The following is a 27100-nucleotide window of genomic DNA, read 5'->3' as shown; positions in this document are numbered from 1 at the left end:
TGATTTCAACTGTCTTAACATGCATATGATGCTATCTCGTTCTTTTAGGGATGTTGTGAGAAAGAAATGACTTAATCCTTATAAAATGTACGGAGCCGTGGAATGAGGCAAGGGGAACACAGCAAGGCTCACAGAGTCTAGCCAGGAGCAGTGGTAGAAGTAAGAGTGACTGTGGACTAGCCACGAAAACCCACATTGAACTGAGTTCTGAAGAACTGTACACTTGCTCTTACATCAGGAAGAAAGCGAGGGTCAAACACTCCACTGTCAGGCATTGGTGTAAACACGCACTCAGCAGCCCAAAGGTTATTAGTACTTTCCAGAAAGTGCGATTAAGATAATGCGTGTTGAGTGTAGAATATAGTTTTGGGACATGTGGGCAAGGGGAAAAAGAGGAAGTGGTAAATGATACAGGAGTAAAAGCTGGAAATTGAGAGCAGATAAGGAGAAGCCTCGTGTGCCATGAGAAAGCAGTACATGTGATCCTGGTGAAGATAGAAAACCATTGAAGAATTTAATACGGGAGTGCCACAGCCAGATAAAATAGATTCAGGAGAAGGAAGAAGTCAGGAAAACTTGCTAAGAAGCTGTATTCGTTTTCTTTTGCTGTTGGCAACAAATGACCACAAGTTTAGTGGGTTAGGACGACACAAATTCATTACCTTTCAGTTCTTGTGTTGGGAAGTCTGGCACCAGTCTCGTCTCATTAGGCTGAAATCAAGGGGTTGGCAGGATTTCTTTCCTTCTGGAGGCTCTGGAGTGAATTCACTTCCTTGTCTTTTCCAGCTTCTAGAGGTTACCTGCTCTCCTTAGCTTGTGGTCCCTTCTCCACCTTCAAAGGAGCAGTGGTGGGCTGTGTCCTCCTTCTCACAAACCACTCTGGTCTTTTATGCTCCCTCTTCTATTTTTAAAAACCCCCATGGTTAAACTGGACTCATTCCTATAATCCAGGATGATCTACCTATTTTAAGGTTACCTGATTAGCAACCTTAATTCCCCCTTGCCATTTAATGTAGATAATCACACAGTCTGGAGACTGGGATATGGACACCTTTGGGGGGGTACATTATTCTTCCTACTACATAAGCTATTACAAAATCTCAGGTAAGACATGATAAAGGGCTGAATAAAGGTGGCGGTAATAGAAACAGACAGGAGGGAATATATTAAAGAGTACCTTTAGATGCGTAATTAAAGGAATGCACATATTCTTCTGGGTGGGTTTGGAGGACAGAAGACATGGGAGAGAACAGGAAAATAAGGATGTCTCCTAGTCACCAAGTTTAAACAATTTGGTGAAAGATGATGTCATTAATTATTGCTAATTTGGTTTCCAATGTGTGATTATCAAGTTCTCATAGAATATTAAGAGTGAGATACACAAAAGGTTGCTGGAAAATGGGTCTATAATTCAGGAAAGCAATAATACAGATGACCAAGATCTGAACACTGAACATTTGAAATCAGATGCACACTACCAAGCATCCTAAAGACATATACACACATAGTCACACTCAATATTCAGCAACTTTCATTAGTGCTAGCGGTTATTTAACATGACAAAGTTAAGATCTATCTTTAAAAAAAATGTAAATGATCTACTATGTGTGCAACTGAGTCTTGGCAGGTAGCTCATAAGAGGAGCAATGACTTACTAATATAATGGTGAACCCTTACAGAGGTGGCATTCCCAAGCCCCCAAATGTGGAAGTGCTGGCAAGGATATGCTCTACCCAAAGAAGCAAAGGATTGTGACATTGGCTGCAGCCCATGACCATCCAGCCCCAGGTTCTCATGTTTTATCTCTCACAAGAGCATCTAGGAGATATTTCTCCCGCTGGAAGCCATGTTTCTGCTTAACATTTGGGCATTTCCTTATTTTTGTGAGTGGCTTCGGCTATATATATCTTTAAAAGGCAGTGTTGTATATGGCAAATCTCTGCACCTTCCCTTCAATCTTGCTGTGAACTTAAAACTGCTCTAAAAAAATTAAGGTATTTTTAAAAAGTTAATATTTGAGGCATGATTGCATCCCACTTCAGGATATGGCTCCCAAGGCCCTGTGATTTTTAACATAAACAACTTATTTTATTCATTAAGAAAATACAGGTGGTACGATAATATTAATATACCAACAAATAACGGCGATCTTTTAGAATTCTGTCTTAGAGAAAATACCTGAAGTATTATACAGATATGTTAATTCATAGCAATGCAAATGGTGCACAGTACAAACCACGAGTAATAAAACATCCTGTAACAAAAACTTAGAATTCCATATAAATGGCTAGGGGGTGGTTGGGAAGGCAGGGTGGAAGTGTCCATTTAAATATAGGACCTTGATTAATTTTCTCCTATAGTGGAATCATAATAACCAAAAATAAGCTCACTGATGTAGCCACAGTGACATATGAGTCGGAACGCGTGGCATGTACAAAGGTGAGTAATAAAAGTGAAGCAAACGAGCAAAAATATATCAAAAATGACTAAAATTATGTGTTTTCATTGTTAAGAAATGTAGTGAAGTTCTCATCTGGTGAATTCCAATTCAGCATTTCCTTGATATATCTTTTATAATTTTCACTCTAATTATAATGAAAATCATTTTTCAATGTAATTTTGTAATAAAAATGTTTCTTTATTTCTCATTACCTAAGAACATGATCCGGTACAGTTACTGAGCGGGCTTACAATATGCACACTGTATCTTCCCTTTCTTACCATTTAATCTCTTCATAGTCTACAGATGTCAAGAGGTTCAGATTAAGCTTGTTAAAGATCTGCTTCACTCGAACTCACTGATGATTATTTATTTAGCAGTTTTATGTAACCCTGTCATTGATAAGCACTCTATTAATTTGCCGAGGGACAAATCAACACTAGTTATTTTTCTACCGGCTATTAGACTCGGTGCTGCTGTTTGTTACAAACCACTTGCCAGTTAATTATAAATTATGGGTCCTCTTTGCCTATATTAATTGATATCTCCTCTGCCTTTGTAATACTAGACAAATAAATTGAAGGCAAGATTTATTAAGCAGTGTATGTCTTGTGTCTCTTGATTAGTATTCTTTACTTTTTTAACATTTATACTTGTTTATACAGATTTGACAGACCAATGCATTAGAGAAATGATCTTTGGGGTGTTTTGTAGTAAAGAAAGAAAAAAGATTTAATGGGCTTCCTACAAATTTATTTCAAATGACCCACCATTCATTGTATGCAATTCCTAAAATGCCTTTTGACTTTGTGCTACAGACTAGTGATAGCAGCTTCCCAATTATGCAAAAGCTAATATCCAAATAGTTTTAAGTCTATGCGTGTATTTGCTATGCCGTAAACAAATAAGAAGTGTATATAACTTAAAATCTACATCACTTTACACATGAAATATCCAATGCCTCTTTCCTTCACTTTATTGACTATGTGCATTCTATTACACGTGCTTTTGCATACATGCGGAGCCCTTTTAAATTTTTCTCATTTAAACAATCTGTAGGTGTAATACATAGTGACAAAACAATAAACTATAGCCATTTTTAATTTTCAGAAGCATGAATTATGGATGGCACTTGCCACAGGACATGCACCTTTCCATTTGCAGCTCACAGAGGAGCCAGAGTCAGAATTTAGGCCAGGTAGGAAGGAAAAAAAAAAAAAACATTATACAAAAGAAAGTCTTAATTCGTTTGCTCCCTGGACAGTATCAAACATTGAAGAATTGCAAATTTAATGGGAAGGATTACCCCAGAGGGTCATTGGACTATATTCTGATTTCAAAGGGCTTCAGAACCTAGCTATCTGCCAAAAGATCTGGGTCTCTGAAATCCTAATTTTATATATAATTTTTCCTCTTAATTGACAATTTTGACCCAAGTTACATTTGCAATATCTTGAATTCCTAATAATTCCCCGTATGATATAAATCTAGCAAATGGACAGTTAGCCCACTGGGGTAGGTGGGTTGTTTTTCCATTAGTTCTCATGGGAAAGGAGAGATATATTGGTCAAGCAGATCTGCTCCTATTTTCAACTCACACATAATTGAATCCCTTCTCCAACATATTCATGTTTGAAGATTTAAAGACTCCCCAATTAGAATTTAGAGGAAGCCTTTAGAGTAAAATTAGCTAGCTCATTCAGAAAACATGCACTCTGCTAATGTGCTGTGAAACTGACCTTGAGCCACTTTTTAATAATGAGATTTCAAGAATCATCTTCTCCTACATACCATGCTACCTTTTGTTAGCTGTTTCTGGGCACACCTCCCAATGGATGTCATGAGTGATAGAATTTCCTGATAGCCTTGATTCATTTGATTATGCAGAAAATATGCTATTAATCATCCCTCAACAATTTATTATTTTGTCTGTATATCCTCCATGTTACCCTTCTTACCATTTACCATCTCACTGCTCAAAATCTCTGTCCCTCACAGTCAAACAAGATCTGAGAGAATTAGATTTAAGTTATTAGTTACAACTTGAAATTACTTTGATTAGCAGTGGATTGGGGTTGACACTAACCTCTCAAATAAATCATTTTTGATTATTCACATTTCACATACTCACATCATTTTTGAACCCAATTACATGGTTAATCCATTGTTTGCCGAACTACAGTGCACTTTTTTTTTTTTAATGCTTCATACTATTATACCCTAACCCAGTGGTTTCAACTGGGGCAAATTGATTCCCCTGTGAACATTTGGCAATGTCTGGAGACACCTATGGGTGTCACATACGGGCGGGGGGGGGAAGAAAGGGGCTGCTACTGGCATCTAGTGGGTAAAGAACAGAGACAACGCCAAACATCCTGCAATGCAAGAATAGCCTCCAAAACAAAGAACTACTGGTCCCAAATGCCAACAGTGATGAAGCAAAGAAACCCAATTCTAAACCCCCAGGAAAAACTCTAACTTTCTTTCCTGAAGTGGCATTAATAAGTAGAGCAAGAGTTTTGGGGGAGAAAGTTCAGAAACTTAATATGACTACATTTTCTTATTCTAGGTGGTTCATAGAGGTTGCCTAATTTGCTCACTGATATGGAGGCAGACCTGAGGTGCTCAGACAACACTGGGTTTAAAATGTGCATACTTGGGAATGGAAATAAATCTTCTGTTAAGCTTGGTGTGTGTTACCTCATGGAAACATTATCAGAAATGCATTCAAGGAAAATATTCAATTCTATTCTATTCAACTCAAATATTGGATTAGAAGCTCTGAATTGGTCAGTGGGAGTGGAAGGAGCTATGAGTTACATAGATCGTTGAGGCAACTTGGTCATTGGGACAATATGTGGAAGAGGAAGCACAGGTGGATAAAAGGGCAGGAAGTGGATTTTAGTGCACCTGGGAAAATGGGAAGATTTACTAATCTGAGATATGAATGTTTTCATTCAACAATTATTTACTGACATCCAGTGGGTATAAAGTACCATATACTATAAACAGTTGTCTTCAAACCTTTATTTCTCCAACTGTTTTTAGCATATAATTAGGTAAAATGATATGTATGTGTAAAATAGGCAAATTCAAATGCTCAGTATTAGTAAAACATAATTTCTCATTTAAAACTATAAATCGATGTTATAATATTATCTAATGCTCTGGTATCAAATATGATCTGTATATAGCCTCAACATACACATCTCATTTTGGAGACTGCTGCACTAGGAGATACAAATTGAATTCTTTATACGTGTCCTACTAGATGATGATTTTCTTGAGGTTGATGATTATGTCTTTTTTCTTTTTCTTTGTGTTACTAGTGCTCACAACAAAACAGATTCAATCTCTGTTTTATTTAAAGAATAAATGGAGTTGGCCTGTAAAGAGCTGATCCAGTAGGACAGAATAAGTTGGGTACGCACATAATTATACATAAGGCAGAATTGTAATGTAGCAGTGACTAGGAAAAAAAGCAGATTTGCCTCTGTCTCTGTATATAGATTTTTCTATGATCTACTTTGAAGTTTGGCCAGAGAACCCACAAATTTTCCTTCTATTATTATCTATCTTCCTTAGGTGGTCCTTGAGTTACAACTACTTTTCCTCTTGTATAAAAAGGCTCAAGTAAGCTTTATAAGGTTCAAGTAAGCTGATTCCATACTACATGTAAATCTAATGTTGGACCCCACTGGATTCCTCAATTCCCCCAGGATTAAAAAGAAACCATCCCATTAGAAACCATATAAACCCACCTCCTTCAAAAATGATTTTAATTACTTAAGTTATGCAGGATTCTTCGTTTTCTTCTTTCTTAAACTAAACCATGCTTGACATTATCACAGGATACATTTATCATGCCAAAATTTCGGCCACCATTTAAGTTCTTTGGAAAAACAGTGTGTATCCTTTGGCACTGTTTTGCTTGTTGGAGTTCATAAACAAGTAGAGCAGGCTGGAAGGTGTGTATGATCTCACTTTGGATGAGCAGGGAATTTTCTGCACAGTGATAAAATAGTCATCGACACCCAACTTCTGCAACAAAATAATTTTACTCACTAATCCACTGATTTAGTACTCAAGTGTCTTCATAATATGGAACCTCCATATTTAATATTAATATTCAAAGGAACCTGAATAACTCTTGAATAATTAGTTCTCTATTCACTGAAAATAAGTTGGACAAATAATATTTTGCTAATAGAGACTTTAGCTTCCTCTTACCTTAGAGGACCAAATGTATTCTATGTCACATTCCCTCTTTCCCATATTTCCTTTACACTTCTGTGACATTCACTGAGCAACCACTATGTTCTTTAAGTTGAGATTCCATAGATTCTCAACCCTGAAGCAAAACATTGCTTTCTAAAGCTGCCTGAAAAAAAAAAAAAAAAAAAAGCTGCCTGAACCACAAGTATTATCCAGCCAATGGCCTTCAGAAAAAGTCTCTCCCTTTGTAGAATCTGCTGGGTATGATTATCGATGACAGAATTCTGAAATTGTAAGAAAAAAATTAGTTGAGCAAGATCTGTTTATTTACTTGCCAGACATTAAGGTGGATTGGATGCCTGGCACATAGTATATTCCATATAATACCCCTCCAAAAGAGATACTATTATTATTTCCATCTTAAAGGTAAGCAAACTGAGGAACAAGAGATTAAATGCCTTGCCAATGAGCAGAATCTACATTTATTTAGAGGTAAATATAATACTAAATTCATTATTACATGAGAAACTGGTCCACTTAGAAGCCACTGTATGTGTGATGGGCCTTTAGAGTTTGATTGCAGAATTTTCTGAAAGGGGGTTGTTTGGGATGTAATTAACATGACAAATAAGGGAAAGACACAAGTTTAGCAAAAAAGCTCACTTTGAGTGGATAAATTTCTCTTTTTCCTTTTTTTAAATGAGAAAGCCTGGATAAAAGGCACATAAAATAACTGCTGACTGAGTGGAGCTCTTAAGCTAAGGACTTGTGCTGTGAAAATCCTACTTTGTCTAACAAACACTATCACACAGGAACGAACCTTGAGAGGAGAATATTCATTTTTTTTCATTCCCTAAAAAACAACAACAACAGCAACAACCCCAGTTCTGACTCCATGACCTCTCTGACAATGGCGAAAGCCACATGTGGTAGGAGGAGTATAGAAGCAGGGCTTCCGTCATTCCTTGAATGGGTCTCGCTCCCAGCAGCTGACCCTAACTACCAAAGCTGAATGGATGCATGAACATCGCTTACTAAGGCACCTTTGGGCGGTAGGTTCAAATGAGTGACCCAAATCCTCACACAGCAATCAATTCTGAACTCCTCCTATGGTGAAGACAGGGATTTCATGTAACAGTCTCTTGACATAAAACCAAAAAGAATACACGACTATATATCAATTCCATCATTTTCCAATCATAGTCACATTCAAGAAAAAAATCAAACACAGTGACCGGTACCAATACCAATATGATTTGAAGGGAGTTGTTGCTGCTTCAACGGGCCTATAATGCAGTGACAGAAACACCATGGGCTCTGGAATAGAACAGAACCTTCTTCAAATGGTAAATGCGATCTACTGGCTGTGTAAGATTGGGTAATCTTCCCTTTCTGAGCAACTGTTTTTCCTCTTCTAAAAGAAATGTAATTCTTATCTCTTGGGATCTGAGAAGATTAAATGAGGCAACAAGGTAGCACATTAATTTGCATATAGTGAATGATTTTTAAAAAATGTGAATTTTATTATTACATTAGTCCAGATCCTCCAAGAAACAGATGCCAAGATGGGATTCAATGTATAAGAAATTTATTAGAGGAAATGCCTGTAAAGGAAAATGGGGAGGGAGGCAGGAGAGTCTGGAAGAGCCTTCAGGCCATGATAAGAGTGACCCCAGATGAAGGAGAGAAGGAAGATTGAGTGGAAGAATCTTAATCTGTCATGCATTTATTTCTATGGAAGTTTGGAAAAGTCATCATGCAGTCCTTGAGCCAAATATGTCCATAAGAGGATCCTGAATCTCCTAGGAATGGCCTGCTTCAGTAACAATGCTGGGCTTCCTCATAGGCTAGACACCCCACATGGGAAGCACAGACTCACAGGGTGATGGATCGCCAACATACCAGCCAAGGCCCTGGGTCAGTTATGTTCTTTGCAGTCACAGAGACCTGTTCTCAGGATCACCACAAGTATCATTCAATACAGATCCTTGGGCAAACCATGTTATTGCTTTGGAAAAGGCAAAAGGAAACCAAAATACAGAACAAATAGGGTAGTAATACCTCAAGACATCTTTAAAGTTTTAAAAATGGGACTGAGGTATGCAAAAGGATGCCATTTGAAATTCGAGAATTATTCTTGCTGGGATTATAAACAAGTTATGAAAACAATGTTTAAAAACTGCTTTCAATCAATGCTTTCCTACTTAGAGCTGACTTTCATGAACAGCTAGATCCTAGATTTCCTTAAGTTTATTATTTTTCATTCTTTCCTTTTTCTGTCTTTTTTTTTCCTTCAGATTACATTAATAAGTGGTTTTTAGCTTCTTCCTGGTTTTGTGCCAATTTGAGACCTTGAGGAAAGCCAGTGATCTTCTTTAGCACCCCCAAAATGCACATACCTCTGTGTTAAAAAAGGTACAATTCCAGAGAGTTTGTGGCTCCTGTAACACTCATCAGTGTCTGGAAGATGCAAGACTTAACAGCACTTAAACAGTACTTAAATTTATAAAGCTATTAACCCAAATGATTTTAAACTATCTTTTAATTATTGGACTACCTAGTTCTCTGGATTAAGATAATCCAACCAGTTATTCCTACGATGACAATCTCAATGCACACGAAGGCATTGTTTAACCAAGCTATACTGAACAGGAACACCCCGTGTGGATATACATTTAAACATATAAACAAAATGCTTGACTGGCTTTCTTATTCCTTTGTTTCTCCATGCAACGTGTCCAAATTGGGTTGGTCCACGTGTTAGGTAAATTCAACTACGTTTTAAGGTTGTTCGCTTTAATATATTTTAATTTAATATTACACTACAATTCTAGGTTTGGCACTGTAAGCATCTGTTACCACATATTTGGCTTTCTCTTCCTTAGTTAAATGTTTATTGGTGTAGACCTCCCTCCTCCTCTTGGTAGATGAACATGTTCCCTCTTGCTTTCCTGTAGCTCATCAGTGCTTCAGCCTTTCCAGAAGTAATTATAAATTAGATGGACAAAATGGGGGGAAAAGGGGGAAGACTAATGAAAACTCAGTCAGCACTCTGAATGCACTTAAGCCTGGATTCTCAGGCAGATGCTGTGTGAAAATACAACATTCGTCACGTAACTGGTGTTGGACCCACACAATACCTGTGTGCGAGGGGGTGAATTAATTATTTTGCAGGGAGCCAACTATTTTTCTAGCGGTGGATGCCTCCAATTACTCAGTCTCCAAAGGGCCTGCCCAGCCTTGCTGCCTTAACTCTTCATTTTCTTTCTTTTGGGGGTTAGAGCCAACACTTCAACCTGGCATTTTTTTTTCAACTAAAGAACATGGTAAATGACAGAGGTCTGAAAGAATATATTTCCTCCAAAGCTGGTGACCAATTAGTTGCTTGCCACTGACTGTCATTTCACTGCTCTGAGTGCTGTGTTCTTGTAGCTTGGTGATAGACACACTGTTTATTTTCCACTTTACAGTCTTTGCCAATACTCCGAGTCCCACACAGCTGCCTTTAATGCTGCTCTTCTCGATAGCTTGTGACAGGGGAAAAGATAAAAGGTACGTGTGAGTGGCAAAATGGCAACCCTGAGCAAACTTATCGAGGGTGCAAAGTAAAGAGAATAGTTATTTTACTACCTCACCTTTTATTTTAATGCTTCCAAATGAAATCGTGGAAAACACCAAGTCCATGAGGTTAACGCTCAAAGACATAAGTAGTGTGGCTAAAGACTTTGTAGGGTTATTAAGCTGTTGACGATATGAGAATCCGACACATTCACCACTGGTTCCGTAATTGTCTTTCATCTAGGAGCAACTTCCCCTCTCCCCCCCCCCCACCCAACTTTTATGATTCATCATATTTATTTTTTGTTTCCTCAAGCAACATCTTTTATTAGTTGCACACCCACTGCAGAAATTTAATTTCTGCAAGAGAACAACAAAGCAGTTGATTATTATTATTGAGAATCTGGTACAACATCCAGTGAAATAAAATCTATAAGGCATTAAAATGACAGATTAGGCAAGAGCTGTATTCATTTACAAGTGTTAGAACATCATGCTAATGCCTCACAAGCACAACATAAAATGAAAATCAACTCTTTCATGCTGCTTTACGAACAACACTGCGAAGCGCCCAGGAACAGAAGCCAGCGTCTCTGTTAAAGAGGCACTGTCCTTTTGTAGTGTGCTCAAAGGTTCATCCTAGACAAAACACAAATAAAAACACTCCTCTCATATGCACAGCCAGAAGCACTCCATGGTTATCCTTCGGTCATCCCAAACTAAACACTGCTAATCCCGGTAAGATTTAAAGCATTCATATGCACCTCATTGTTTTTTAATGGAGAGTAACACTTCTCTTATTAGGCAACCTTCATTTTTTATATCCCACCTGGAAACCAAAGAGACAGCCGAGAAAAGTGGCTCCTGGAATCAGCAATTCAGGGTTATTATTCCACACAAAAAAGCTCTGATATTTCATATGTACTTTAATCACTCAGAGCCTATTAACTCTTATTTTAGACATAATATTTATGTTTTTATATCACTTATTTTAGACTAATATTTATGTCTTTATAGCTCGAGGCAGATAAGAAGCAAATTACATAAGGATGCTAGAGAATATTAGGCTAAAATTTCTAAAAACTAGAGTAGTTCTCCTGATAAGAGAAGAGACACGAAAAGATAATAAGCAGAATGTTGCAAATAATCTCTAAGGCCACCATACCCGAGGGGATCTTTACAAGAGAACAAAACAAATACATTCTGTTGATAATATTGACACAAATCATCCAAAAACAACTCAATGAGTTTAATTTCTCTCTAATTCTTGACAGGGAAGGATGTAAAACATTTCATAGTCAAGTCCATCAAAATATTTAAATTCTAAAAAGGTTAAGTGTTTAAGGAAGCTGAAATTTCACAAATGTAGAAGAATTTATTTTCTGTTAATACTGAATAAAAAATATGTGGCACATATATAGTATATACACGAATGTGTATATTTGAGAATAAACATATAATACACAATGCATTTATTAAAATATGACAGATAATGTACTATACTATATATTAATTATATGTGTAAAGATACCTATGCTAGATACACAAATAACACAGTTTTCATAAATGAACTCTTTAGAGATTTATTTCAGATTGTTTTAGTAGTTAATTCTAAGAAAGTAACATGAATAACAAAGCTTCCTTTCCTTGAACCAGAGGTGTAAAATATTGAAAAGTCTGATTTCTTGGGTTCTATCATGGATATCATTTAAAGAATGAGGATCATTAAGTTGACCAAGTTGAATATCTCCTCTTACTACAGTAAGCAGCAGTAACTAACACAGTAAAGGTTTCTCAAGCCCTTATCCACAAAATCTCAAACACAATTTGCATATTATACACTTACCCTTCATTGCACCGAGATACTCTAAGGCTCACGTATCACAAACAACTCCTAGTACACATGTGATATTTCTATCTCTTTTCCTCTGCTCATGTAAGCATATCGGAATATCAGTTCATGAGAATGGAAATCTGACTTGCAATAATTTATAAAAATGTGGAAATATAAGTCATGGACAGACTTTATTATTTTTGCTACTAATAACAAATTCCTCAAACTCCTCATGACATAGCTTGGGCATCAAGTTGGCGAATGGCTGACTGGAAGGAGAAAGTGGCTGGTGGCAGGAGATCGTGTTTCAGTACTATGTGATCTTTCACCTCTAGGCACTGTAGGATCCCATAAAGGAGGGCCTGGAATAGAGTTCCGGGCTTAGACACCTCACAAGGTATTGTGAGAGCTAATTAGGGTCATAGAACATAGAAAGGTTCCATATAAAAGTAAAGCACTATTAATGTCAAATAATGGACCATGATTTCCCAAAGTCCTCATATCAAATATCTTCCCTTCTGGCTTGTGACTCCCAGAGCTACAACAAACTCCCCTCACTTTGAAGAAAAGAATAAAATAGAGAATGCCTTGCACCTGTACATAAGCATACTTGGAATTAATGATGCAGTATACCCTATCTGATAAGGCGAAGAATGAACTGGCCAAGAATCATTAAATCATTGATTTTAGAGCCAGAATACACATCTGACAAACACAGGCTAAATAAAAAGGCTGGAAATGTGAAGGAACATACATCAACATGGAAGCTACATAGAGATCTCAGGCATATGGTTGCACATAAAGAAGCAGCCATCCCCTGAGATGGATAAAAGAGAAAGAAAAGAAAAGAGGAAAAGGAAAAAAAAGAGATAGAGAAAGAAAAGAAGAGAAAAAAGAAAGAAAAGTAAAGGAAAAAAGAGAAAGGAAAGAAAAAAGAAAGGAAGGAAGAACGAACGAACAAATGAACGAGCACATATGAATTTGAGCTCTGGCCTTCTCCCCACTGACTGGCTGCTAATTTCTTGAACTTCACCCAGGCTGTGTGTCCAACAGACCACATGGTGATTGCTAAATTGCTCAATGACCACAAGCTACAACCATGGGGAAAATATTCATGAAAATTAACATCCCATTTAATACTTACCACATTTCCAGCCAACGCTTTGTGTACCAGAAAGTCCTCGAACTGGCTCCAAAACTTTTCAATTCCTGACAAATGCACTGGCCCCTCTCCAAGGAGCTGGGCAGCAATCTGTGCTTTATGCTGGTGCGTGGTGGCGGCAGCGCTGCTGGTGGGAGAGCCAGCGGGTGGAGGCGTTCTTCTCAAGGAAGAAAAATCTGAAGAGCAGTGGTCTTAGGGACTCACCGAGGCACCAAGAACTCTTACTCTTCTTGGCATGGCAGGGGCAGGGTCTTAAATGCTTTCAATGTTTTTCAAAGTGGATTTTACAAAATGGATGGCATATAATAAAAGCTGGAACTTTGAAATAGTAACAAATAGCTGATTAATTTTCTCATTAATTCTTCTCATTAGAAAAGAAAATTCATGTTTGTCTTTATAGTGTGAGGACATCCTTGGGAGCAAAGTTTCTAAAATATGAACGCTTTAGGGTTCTTTTAAAAAATGACCACCTTAATAAAATTAGTCTTGTCTTCTAATGAGTTTATTCTATCCCCTTATTTACTGGCCTTTCCTACATTCCTTCTACCATACATACTTTCATCACAACTCTGTACCAATAGCTTCGAACATCTGTCCTTCCCCTATTAAAGTTACAATTGGTGTGACCCATACTTTAGGCACTACACGTCCACCTCTTCCTTCCATTCACACAGCTATGCTAAGAAACATAGTTATCTGTATTTCTCAAGTATTTTCAGAATTCCTTTGTACACATGTTCTCATGAGAAAATTGGTTTTCAGAAAAGGCTGAACACATTCAAGATCTATTGGACTCAAGGCCTGATTTTCTTTAGGCTACATTATGTTCTCTAAAATATAAGGTTTGCATATTGGTTCTTTTCAGTGGCAGGACCACAAAACAGTGTATGGGCTGGCATCCTAGAGTCTTCACATCTTCTCTTGCACCTAGTTAGAGTTTGCATGTACAGTGTATTCACGGCACATATTTGATGACAATGATGATGTAACAGCCTATACCGTAAAGCCTACCTATGCAGGCTTAGTAGTGTATATATTTGGAAACAGAATAGTCTAAGCTGTGTTAAACGTGGAATAATCTAGCACCCTCCTTTCTCTTCAAAAAAGGAAATGCAGCATGACATCACTATAAGAAGACTCAGCGGGAAGCAAGAGAACTTTGTTTCACTGCTGCCTCTGGAATTAGCAATGTGACTAAGACTGCCCAAGTCATACCCTCCTAGGCATGGACCCTATAAAGAAGTACTGACACTAGATCATTTCCAAGGTTGCTTTCATCACCCAATTCCAAGCTTAAGATAATTTTTTCACCATCTTAAGAAACATCTCCAGAATGTGTAGGTACTCCATACCATTCAGGCCACTGGCCAAGAAAGTATTGTGGCTTTGTTGATGCAATACCAATGTTGGAAAACATCTAGATGTTGAATATTAAAGCCTTTGGATGATTCACTCAGTTTTCCACTTCAACTTTTTTTTTTTTTTTGACTGTTGGTGTTTAGATTGGTTCTGAGGATGTCGCCAAGAGTTTCTCAGTCTCTTTTAGACTCTTGTACCTTCTTTTTTAGAGATATTAAGGGGAAAAAAAGGGCGTTGAGTGGCCTCTGTGCAATCTCACAGTGAGTGCAAACCCAGCAGCAGGAGGTCCTCTGGGAACCTACAGGCAGCTGCTCCCCTTAAAATGTGGTTCTCCTAGCACCATGCACCAATGACTCACCAGGCTTCATGCCAGCAGAGCACCATTTTTAAAGGAGGCACAGAAGAGAACCATGCTGTTCAGGTGAGTGTGCTTAAAATGTTCTGAGTGTGTAAGATCAGCCAAAGAGAGTTCTGAATCATAGTTCAAACGTCATCCTTGAGAAGCACCGTAAAATTTACTCTAAACTCCCGCCACTTGTTTTTTTTCAAATTACCCAAACATTTGGTTTGATATGCTTTAGAAAAATCAACTCATTTAGTGATCTCCAGGCTCTAACACATGATCTAAGAAATGTCCAGGGAAACAGTAGGGAAATAAATAAGCAATGGATTGTTATCAGATGTTCTGATGAAACTATTAAGTGAATTAAGAGGACGTCCCAGGGGTAAATAATTAAGTCAAAGATAAATTTAGCTCTGGTCAAGGAGAATGCTTGACGCTGTGGCACCTTCCTTTTCCTTAAATTGGCTTTAATGTACTCTACACTTTTTCCATTGGGGTCCACTGGTTCAGATTATATGTGAAGGCCTGTGTAGAGAGAGGTATGTAGGTTAATAACTTGTACTCTGGAGACAAAAAGGCTCAAGTTCTAATCCTGTCTCCTATTTCTATAACTCTGTGCAACTCATGAAACTCAGTGCTTCAGGGTTTTCACCTGTAAAATGGGTTAATTTCCATCACACGATGCTTGATAAAGCTTACATTATATAAGCTTTAGTAGACACGGTGACAAGCAGGTAGAAAATGCTTACTATGTGTCAGTCATGTATTTTTTTATTTTTATTTTTTTAAAGATTTATTTATTTATGATAGACACAGAGAGAGAGAGAGAGGCAGAGACAGGCAGAGGGAGAAGCAGGCTCCATGCCGGGAGCCCGATGCGGGACTCGATCCCGGGACTCCAGGATCGCGCCCTGGGCCAAAGGCAGGCGCCGAACCACTGAGCCACCCAGGGATCCCCTGTGTCAGTCATTTAAATTATTAATACTATAGATAGGCTTCATCTTATACTTGCCTTTCAGATTAGCGAAGACCCTATGGATGGCATTATTTACAAATGGATGGAAAAAAATCCTCCCGTAAACATGGCAGATTTGGTTATGAATGGAAAGAAATAACTTAGATTCGTGTGTCTGGCATTTGTATGACATGGTACCTGAGAATAGAGAACAACAAGACAGAGGCCTAGCGCTTTGATTAAAAAACTAGCTTAGTCCCAAGAGGGAGTAATAATTTCAAGGATCCCCAAACCTGGTTTCTTTCTTTCTTTTTTGTTTGAGTATAGATGACACGCAATATTACTTTAGTTTCAGGTATGTAATACAGTGATTCAACAAATCTATATGTCATGCCATGCTCACCATGAGCGTAGCTACCATCTGCCACATAAGACGCTATTGTAATACCACTGACTACATTCCCTCTGCTGTGCCTTTTATTCCTGTAACGTATTCATTCCATACTGGAAGCCTCTATCTCCCATTCCCCTTCTCCCATTTGACCCATCAACCCCCTTCCCTCTGGCAACCATCAGTTTGTGCTCTGTATTTATCAACCTGATTCTACTTTTTGTTTGTTTATTCATTTGTTTTTTTAGATTCCACATATAAACGAAATCATATCGTACCTTTCTTAGCCTGACTTATTTCACTTAGCATAATACCCTCTAAGTCCATCCCTGTTGTCACAAATGGTAAGATATTTTCCTTTTAAATGGCTGCATAATATTTGTGTGTCTGTGTGTACCATATCTTTGTCCATTCACCTATCAATGGACACTTGAGTCACTTCCATATCTTGGTTATTGTAAATAATGCTGTGATAAACAAAAGAGTACATACAGCTTTTCAAATTTGTCAAATCTGTTTTCTTGAGTGTAGAAGCTATCAACCAGGTGTATGGGGAGAGCAGAGAAAGGAGAGGACATGCTACTAGCTGAACTCTGGCATATGGTCAAAACCAGATCAGACCAGTGGGCAAAACATGTCAAAACATGAGGAGCAAAATTTTACTTATAAAAATAATATGACTGGAACACTTTCTGCTTTCTAGGAAAGCTTCTAAAATCATCCCGTTGGTAGATGGTTCTTTGTTTAACATAGACTTTAGTGAACCTTTTAGTTATGTGAAAGCAGGTGGCCATCGAAAGTGGGGAATGGGAAGAAGGGGTGCTCAGTTGCTCAGCAGAACTACCTTATAGGAATTTTTATCTTTCCTCTTGGGGCTGGGGGAACAAGAATGGAGGGGTTGAAAATCTAAGGGGAGAAGAGAAGCAGTGAAAGGATTATAGTAAGAAGACCAAGCCCCACTTCAATGGTCTAAGGCTGAGTCCTAGGGAAGACCATGTGGACAAGCCTTGCAATGAGGATGTTTAAGGCCCTATAAGCAGAGAGAAATCACACAGTCAATTTAAAGTTGTTTTCTGTTCCATGCTGTAATCCCTCTTTACTATTGGAAACCATCAATAAATGCATATTATGTGCAGTAACTCATTTTTTGTGGTGCTTGAGGGAATGAAGACAGTGCTCGTAAGTGCAGTTGAGTGTTGTGGAGGGAGTTCAGAGAAAGCAAGGATTCAGAGTGAGAGGTGCCTGGGAGAGCACGCATTTCCCCATCCCTTTCAGGTCTCCAGAGTGAAAGATGCCTGGGGGAACAGGGCATTTCCTGTTTCTTTTCAGGTCTCCCTTGGGATCATGGGAGTTGGAGCCACTTTGTTTTTATCTCAATGAAAAGAGTGAGATAGGAATGCTGGGAGACATTTGCAGATCTCCAAGTTGTCTGTTAGGATGAGGGCAGGAGGAAGTGCACAGTTTACTGCGTAGGGTGTCTTGATGTCAGGATACATGGGATCAAGGATAAGAACCCTCAGAAAGGTTCAAGTCCTTAGGAAAGAATGCAGAGAGAGAGAGAAGAAAGAGAAAAGAAAGAGAGAAAAAAAGAGAAAAGAAAAAACGAAATGATCCCCACAATTTCCAAAACAAGCCCGGGGCAGATACATAATAGACCTCAATTTTAATATGAATGAGTATCTCAACCATTTCCTGATCGCAAATACATTCCTTTGCTGAACTTTTGGATCCCTCTAACATATTTTGAGAAATTGCCATGTCAAAAATAGAATGGAGTAGCAGAGTGGAGAGGGCATGGATTTGCGTCCTAGCTCTGTCACTTGTTGGTTTGTGTAAACTTGGACTCTCTGGGCTTCAGTTTGCCTATATGTAAAATGGGAACATAATCTCCATAATGCAGTAATGCAGGGTCCAGTTAGATCCAACATAAAGCATAATAAACAAAAGTTAATAAACATGATTTTTCCACAAATGCCATTCCAGCCTTCTCAGTGCACACTGACTTGTACTAGCTGCTGTAGAGATGATCGAAATAAGACATAATGCCCCTGGCCTTCACTCAAGCTTGATCAAAACCCTAGGGTCTTAGGGGGATAAAATTCACCATATTCCTCCCCCTGTGTAGCAGCTTCTTTTTACTTTTCTTTGTTTTGGATTTCCTCTTTCTTTTCTTAAGTCCTTTACAATTTCAGCAAAAGCTAGCAAACAGCACTGTTTGCTATATAATTAAAAAAAAAATACACAAAAATATTTATCATATCTATCATATAAAAAAAGCTATGAACTTTCATCTGGAAAAATAAGCGAAGTACAAGGGGAATAAAGCAGTTAAGGGCACACAACATTTAAAAATAAAACTTCAGAAATGGCAGCGTAGGAGGGCTTTTTTAAAACGTCATTTTATTTAGTAATTCCTTGAGAAAATTAATGATCCCAACTAGTAGAAATGTTAGCACTTTTTTTTGACACTTCCCCATACACACTCGGAGAATGTGCGCTGTCAAAGCTGGATATTACAACAAGAACATGCTGTGAGAAATAATGCGCCAAATGTGCCTGCTGGAGAGAAGCATGGCCCCTCAGTGTCCTGGACGCAGGAACCATCTGATGGCCGCTCCGCACACAGGGACGAGGGGCCCCCAGCGCCCTGGAGCAGGGTGAGGGGCAGCGGGGAAGGGGTCCCACTTGCCACTTGTGGTACAATTACAGACGCGGGTGCTCATCAGCTGGGGAAGAGGAGGAGAGTGAGCAGAGCGCCTGGTCTCATTTCCCCTGGCTGACTGCCCCCAAATTACTCTTCCCAGTGTAGCAACAGCAGTTTATTAGAACCAGAGTGAGGGGCCAGAGGTTTTTAGGAAAAGGAGTTGCCGTGGCACAATGAGAATCCCGTTGGCCACAGATCCAGAGATCAGGCCACAGAGGAACTTGGCAAACGCTGGCTCTGCGGTGCTCTAAGAAAATGCCGGGACCCCTGAGCCAGAAGCAAGGCCTGGAACGGCCACGGAAGCACTGCGAGGTAGCACGTACGTAACAGGCCACAAGGGCTGCTGTTTCAGTAACCAGCAGAGCAACTATTATATTTCATGTGACTAATGGTGCCCGATTTTTGCCTGATGATTTTTGGAGAATTTTTATGTTAAAGTATAATAAGCTCAAGCAGGAGCCTTTCACTGAAACATGGCTCAGATGATGTTGTCAAACACCATTACTGCACTGATGTGCTCATTATCTCCACATGGCATACTAGGCATTAGGCTGGACCATATGAAATTGCCATTTCTCTAGATCTCATATGGCCAAATTCCATACGGCTCATTTCATATTTTTTTGGTTTGCAAATGTCCATCTCCCACCTTAGAACATAAGCTCTGTGAGATTAGTGATTTTGCTATGTTCGCTGCTGTGTCCCTGGAGATTAGAACAGTGTCGACACATAGTCGGCGCTCAAAAATATTGAATGAATGATTGAAAAAGTGCATTCTGGGGATAGCTAATGAAAATTTATTATGTGCCAGGTACTGTGCTAAGAATGAGACATATAATTATGAAAAAGACAATCTTAGAGAGCTTTGAGTGCTCTTGGGAGAAAGACATTGAAATCAGCAGTTACTAAATGGCAAGTAAATATGTGACAAAGGGGGATGCAGGATGCAAGCAGAGCATGGTGGGGAGCAGCCTGGATTTGGTTGGTAGGGGAGGAAGCAAAAGAGGGCTGAGGTTTGGGTTCCAAGTCGAAAATGGTATCTATGTTGACATCTGAAGAGTAAATAACAATTAAGCAGATGAAAAGAAAATTAGTAAAAGTTGTAAAAACCTAGCTGGATTTCTGATGTCAGACATGTCCACATACAGCTTCACCAATCACAGCAAAACAGGTAGTAGCCATCTACCCACGGAGGCGACTGATGATACCAAAGCAAGCCTTTTAATTGTTGCTCTGGGTAGATCATTTAGACCTCCAATCTCCACAAAAACAGAATAAGCCAAAGGCCTGTGAAAGAGGCAAGATTAATTGGGGTAAATAGGCACAATAGTTGTTATCAACTCCTGGAGGGCCTTCCTGGGAAGAAGAATGTGGTTTCCTTTGACTTCTCGTTTACTTTACACCTGCTTATAACAGGAACTAGTGTTTGACCTGCTGTGCATCTATATGCTGTCTTTACATTTAATACATTTTCCCTGGCCTATTTCTCTTGTTCCAAACACTTCAGGGATATGGAGATTTTCAGGGTTCAATGATAAACTCATCATCGCTACTGAGAGCATTTGTTCTATCAAATGCATTAAACAGGTAGACGCCGTCCTTGAGTAGGAGGGGTGTTTACAGCCATCCTGGATCGCACAGCTGACAAAGTTGAGGATAAGGTAGGTGGAGTTCAGGCACCATCGCTGTAAAGAGAGCACAACCTTGCAGGTCCTAAGGTTGCACAAGGAGGGCTCTCTAGAATGTGAAACAGAAAAGAGAAAGTCTTGGAAGAACGAAACACTTTGCCATGTGCCCCCCACCCCCCCCACCCCCCAATGCAGACTGTTTCTCCCCAGACTTCAGTTTTTGCTTGTCTCCCCTTCCCTCCCCTCTTCCAGACTGCCGGGGTTGGCCTGGGGGCGGGGGCGGTGGAGAACACATCATCTCTGGTTTCAAATCCCTAAACTATTTCTTCATCATGGCTCTCCCAGCCTGGCAAGGAAAAGAGCTACTGTCCTCACAACCTTGCACTGCTTCCAAGCCGGTCCTTCCCCAGGAATGGCATCCAACAGTATAAAAAGCAGCTTCTTCACAGAACAGCCTCAGCCCCGACTGAGCCTCTGGGAATGGAACGCTACAAATTGTGGTGCTTCTATTGTATGAGCAATTCAATGGGCATTTCATTTCCAGTCAAAATCCAAACTAGTTAAAGTCAGCCTGTACAAGCTGCCTTGCTGAGAAACAGCAGCTTGCATTAAAATTACAATTATATTGTTTTGCCATGTCAGAAGCAAAGGTTAAAATCATATCTTGGCCGGACATTGTTTCTATAATATTGGCCCTCTGCAAAGCTGCCGTGCAGATGAGCCCAGAAATGATGTGAAATATTTCTAATACAAATTTTATTTTTATGTGAAACTATTCAAATGCTGCTGTACAACATGAACTACCTGAACCAAATCAAATCCTCAGGTCAATTCCTTCTTCCGAGTGCTCCTTAGATAACAAAGTCTTGTTCTGCGAATCTGTTCAATATATTAAAGTTGATTCACTCGGACAGTGTGTAAGATATAATACATTAATCTGGGCCATTTCAATTTCTGAGGCTGGGACTATAAAACTGGTGTGCTGCATATCTAATTTTTTTTGAATACCTGATTTATGCATTCCTCTGATGCCGAGTGTCGATGGTATGGCGGATGCGGCTGCTACATTAACAACGGGCTGCATCAGCACTCAAATCTTATCTTGTTAAATCAGACAAATGTAGCTCAATGAAAAGGAAGGAATAAATGCCTGGGATGGTTGAAAGGAGTGAATTTTAATCCTGTTTGTTAGGGGACTTTCATGGTTTGCACTGGATGCCTAAGGTGGGGGGGACCCCCTGAGACTTTGGGTTCCATGATTTATATTTATATGTGATATATATATATATATATAATGGACACAGAGCACACATATGAAAATATACACTTTATGCAAATTGGCACACACCCTTACAGCAGATACAGTGCTGCAAGATGCAGTCTCTATATTTTACAGATGCTGTAAAATCTCTATTAGATAGACAATTTGTAAAAATGGGTCCCTTTTTAATATTTCCATTACAAGTATAAAAACTGCTCCTTTGTGCATAATTCTCTATATTTTTTCATCAAAAAGAAGTTACCATGAAGGCTAAATACCAGGAGGATGGAATAGCTTATCACAATCATTATAAATATAATGTTTTCAGGAACTTTTGTGGCACACTGAATACCACTACCATGCTATAGACAGACAATATTAATTCTCATTGAAGGGAAATGTCCCTGTGTTTGCACAATCAACACCTTTAGAAATTATCTTTGTACCATACAAGAAAAAAGTTTCATCCATGCATTTAGCACAAATGGCCGGGATATTTATAACAAATGAAATACACTTTAGAAATAAATTCTTGGGGAGGACCCTATACTACTAAACCCTAATCTAAATCTCCTTCTCTTAAAACGTCCATGTAGTTCAGCTTCAGAAAACAGAAGTCAATCGAGATCCTTTATTTACCCAAGAAAATATGTTTGGAAGCACAAGAGCACCACGGTACAATTGTAAAAATGCATCGCCCATTAAAATGCAAGCATCACAAAATAGAACAATTACGGAAGAGGCCAAGTTGGAGCTAGAATTATTTAATTGGCTCAAAGATGAACTTGCCTGCTCAGTGACACTTTGGGAACCTATTATTTAAACATAAATCAGTTGTGCTTTCATTGGCTTCTCCCCTTCCTTAGTGTTTAATTATAGAAGGTGTATGCATGGAAGGTGGGAGGGGGAGGAAATCTTGTAAACAATACATACATCTGTACCCCTCTCTTCCTTGCATGTGTTAGAATTCCAAGGTTTCGGTCCCCTGTCTACAACATTACTATCAGTTACGGTGGTCAGGGTTGTAATGTGCAAACATTAAGGCCGGCAGTTGATTAGTACCTATAACCAAATGGACGGGGGCAAAGCTTTCACACAGGTTTTAGAAATACAAAATACTATTGCTTAGGAGGGACCACGGAGAGCCTCTTGCCAAATCTAGTCATTTTGCAGATAAAGACATCAAGGCCAAGAATGAAGAAAGCCTTAGCCAAGTTCAAAGCCAGGACTAGACCCAAGTCATCTCGTATTCAATCCATTGCTTCTTGATTGCACCATACAGCCAAAGCTTTCGGCACCTCATGCAGCCCTCACCCCTCAACAATAGCCTCAAGCCAGAGCCCCTCCCTCTTACACAAATCAATATTCCCTAGACTTCTCATTAGCACTAAAATTTGGACTAGATGTTTCTGAAAATGTCATGAAATCTCAGTTCATGTGAGTCTTATCTTAATAGTAGTAAATTGTGAGTCATGTTTGGGCAAGATTTGGAGATTAAAAACTTGAAATTATTTAGCTCTAAATAGCATGAAATATCTTCATTATCCTCATTAAAGGACTCCAAACTCAGCTTTAATATGACACGGTGTAAACAGTTTCTTCAAAAGAATCAGTAGAAAGTTCAGTACCAGGTAATGTCAGTGGAATGGGGTGCAGAGGCGTGGGTGACGGTTCTGGGTTCAGAGAGAGTACAGCTGGAAGATGGGAATCACGGGGCCGGAGGTAACATACGCTGCCACTCCTGCTGAGTGTCCAACAACCTCTCATGTGCACTGAACACGTGAACAAATGTGTGTGTAGAACAAATGGGAAAGTGACTTTCAGGCTGGAGAACGAAACAGCCTCCAAGCTGGTTATTCAAGTTGTTTCACCAAAGGGCTCTGCCCAGATCCCCAAGTTGCTGAAAATGAAAAGAAGATGCCAGCTTTGCAGACCGACATGTCACGCAGCAAGGAAAGCACCGGACCCTGCAACAGCTGCACTCAGTGGACAGTTGGCGGCACAGTGGGGCGGTACCTTGGCTGTAGGAATAGTCTGGAGCCCTGAGAGACCTCAGCCGTTCCCCAAACACTGTCCTTCCCGAGAGAAGCTTCAGGTCCTAGAAATGGACAGTGCTTGAGGAAAACGTGGATGGGGTAGAGGCGGAGTGGACACATCAACTGGGTCATTCTGCCACTGGAAGGACGAGGAGACCAGAAGCTTGAATTAAGGCTTCGTTTGTACACGTGCGATGCTGCAGATGTATTGAGAGCAAATAATGTGAGATCCAGGCCTCACTAGATTCTTGAATTTATGTCAAAGTAGCTCCATTACATATGTGTCCCGCAGGGTCAGACTACATTAGCTGGTTTCCTCATTCCTCATTCCATACGTGGTGAACTAAAGAGTCAATGAAGTGTACTTCAAAAATGTCTCCATAAAACACGTTTTTAGTGTCCACAGAACTTAGGTTCGGCTTAAGTGTGTGTAAATGTGTGCACATTTGCACGTGTGTGCGCGCGTGCATGTGTGTGACAAGGATGGGGGGGAATAATACATGCAATGTCTCTAAGGTCACAGAACACTGACCTCATTGGCGGGGCTAATTTGATTGTGCGGGAACAATAGCGCTGCACTCCTCTGCCGGCGAAGTGCATGCTAATTATGCGATTTGCCCTTGATAAGACCTTGGTGGGTCATTCAGCAGTTGTGATCTGTCACTGACTTCTAATCATGTATTATCGTCTGGGTGAGTCAGAATGGGACCCTAAGCTTTCTGTCTTTACAGCAATGTGGCACTCTAATTACCTTATGCCAAGTGGATATGCAGCCACTGAATTAAGTGATCAGTGCGATTGCCTTCAAAATCTTCCCTTGCTCCTTTGTGTTGCTTCACGGCAATTTACATTTTAAGATGCCGCGAAGCTTTTGGTGTGACTGAAAATGCCACTCTAAAAAAATAATTATTTTATTTTTAATTCAAGGAGGTTAATATTAAATTCAAGCCATACTAGCATCTTACCTTATTTCTGTGGCATAAAAACCAGACGCTACAATAAGGATCCTGTGAGCAAACTTGTTGAAAGCCATCATATTGGGAGCCTGGCTTTTGCTTTCCAAAAATAAACATAATAAAGGGGGGTGGGAGTGGTTTGGAGAGACTCTGGAGAGTAGAGGACTTTCCAAGCTCCTTAAGTTTTTACTGTATTCATAATTTGCACTTAATAAGCAGACCTTAACGTTAACCATTATTTTCTGCTTTTAAACAGTGCTTGGGGTCCACCGAAGGGAGATATACACTACAGAAAAAAATTAAAACCCTGGGAATGAAATCTCACCACAAAATGTTCATTAACTAGGGTAACGATAAACTGACCTTCTAAGTATTTTAAGAGCAGTAACAAATACCTCACATATTGATTAACTTGTTCCATGACAGTGGGAGGGATCATGGTGATCCTAATTATGGTAATACAGCTTGCATTATTTTCTTGATACTTTAAAATGTTATGAGAAGTAGGATATAATTCTCTATTGTTGCATAGCAACTCTCAAAAACTACAAAGCAATCTGTTATGCTAAACCAGTTGTATCAACATCTGTATTTGCCTAGAGAATGATCTAATGCCTTTTGTAAAGAAAATGCACTGCGACGTTTATAAAATTTGATAAGATACACTGATGTGGATGATCCTTGAAAATATGAACTCTGAAGTGCTCCTTGAAAGTTGTCATAAAACAGACCAAAAAAAAAAAAAAAAAAAAAACCCAACCATCACCACAACAACATCATAGAGCAAAAGTTACTGTGCTACTAACAGGAAACAGAAAAGGATTTTCAAAGCATTTCTGCCTTGTGTGTCAACATTGCTGCAGAATTCTTTTATAGTAACTGAAAAATCAAAACCAAAGAGGACAATTGAGAGAAAAATTGCAAGCCTTATTTTCCTTGAATCACATGATGTGGAAGGAACATTATTTGTTGAATCCTTGGTTTGTTTGGGTGGGAGAAGGGAGAGGGAGAGGGGGCGAGATGGTGAAAGAAATGGGGTGGAGGGAGAAGGAGGGGGATTGAGAGAGCCCAGAGGGAGGGAGGGAGGGAGGGAAGAAAGAGAAGAAGAGTCGAGAAAGAGAGAAACCTAGACTCAGAATATTCTGCATTCCCTGGGTGGCAAAACAAAAGAGCCCAAGGAGGGGGGGAAAAAAAACTGTGGAAAGTTGACACAGTCAAGAATAATGGCTAAATCTATCAAGTTTGATCAGGTCTACTATAATGAAGTGAGGCTTCATATTCCAAGCAGGGACAATGAAGACAGGAGTCAGGCTCTAGAAATGCGCTGCTCACTTTGTGCTTGGAATATGCAGCAGCCAGCAGGGAGCCACCAGATAATTACACAGTATTTGTGCGGTTCCAGGAAGCTTCCTGCGCAGGTTGAATGCCCGTGCTATATTAAAAGGCAGCACAGTGAAATGTTTTTAATGAATATTTTTGTCAGAGAAAGAAAAGGCATTTGAATGATTGTGCGTGAGAGAGAGAGAGAGAGAGAGAGAGAGAGTGTGTGAGTGTGTGTGTGTTTACGCTTGCGCATGGGAAAACCAGAGGTGGAATATCACTGTCAAAATACAGGTACCTTTATTTATTTTTATTCCATTATTTACCGTTTCAAGCGTCTGACGTTCTTTCAATAATATGTATCACAACATTCGGTTAATGTTATTTAGGGCTAATTGTATATATAATCCCTTAACTAATATTTGCTAATAATATCTTTCAATGAAATAGTGCATCAAACAGAAGCTTGAAACAACTTTAAAAAATTCCAGTAGTAAATGAAATGTTTAGACACATCGAATCAGGAAATCTAAAGAAGAAGTAACACAGATGTTGATACTTACTAGTCAGTAGCCTTTGGCAGTGATAGCTCTAAAACATAAGAATACATTATTCAGCTCTCTTTAATTCTCACCTAACAGATGTGAATAATCCACTGAATTTTAAACCCACACATCCTATTCACAATGCCCCTTTAAGTTCATTTTTCAGGGCAGGCAAGCCACATGCAGTAAGAGAATTCACTGTAAAAGGTAGTGATTTTTTTTTATGTCTAGTCCTACTCAGCTAATGCCACATATATATCAATTTTTTTAAAAAAATGTATTTGATGAGAAAAATATATAATTTCCTTAAATACATTTTCAAGTGTTGGTACTGCATATGTAAAGGCAGTTTTTTAAAAAAGCTAAATGATACTCAACAGTTAGCAGTAAACA

This window comes from Vulpes vulpes, chromosome 16 (genome assembly GCF_048418805.1).
Source record: "Vulpes vulpes isolate BD-2025 chromosome 16, VulVul3, whole genome shotgun sequence".
Taxonomy (NCBI): Eukaryota; Metazoa; Chordata; class Mammalia; order Carnivora; family Canidae; genus Vulpes; species Vulpes vulpes.
The sequence above is the reverse complement of the archived record's forward strand: the minus strand, read 5'-3'. Positions refer to the sequence as shown.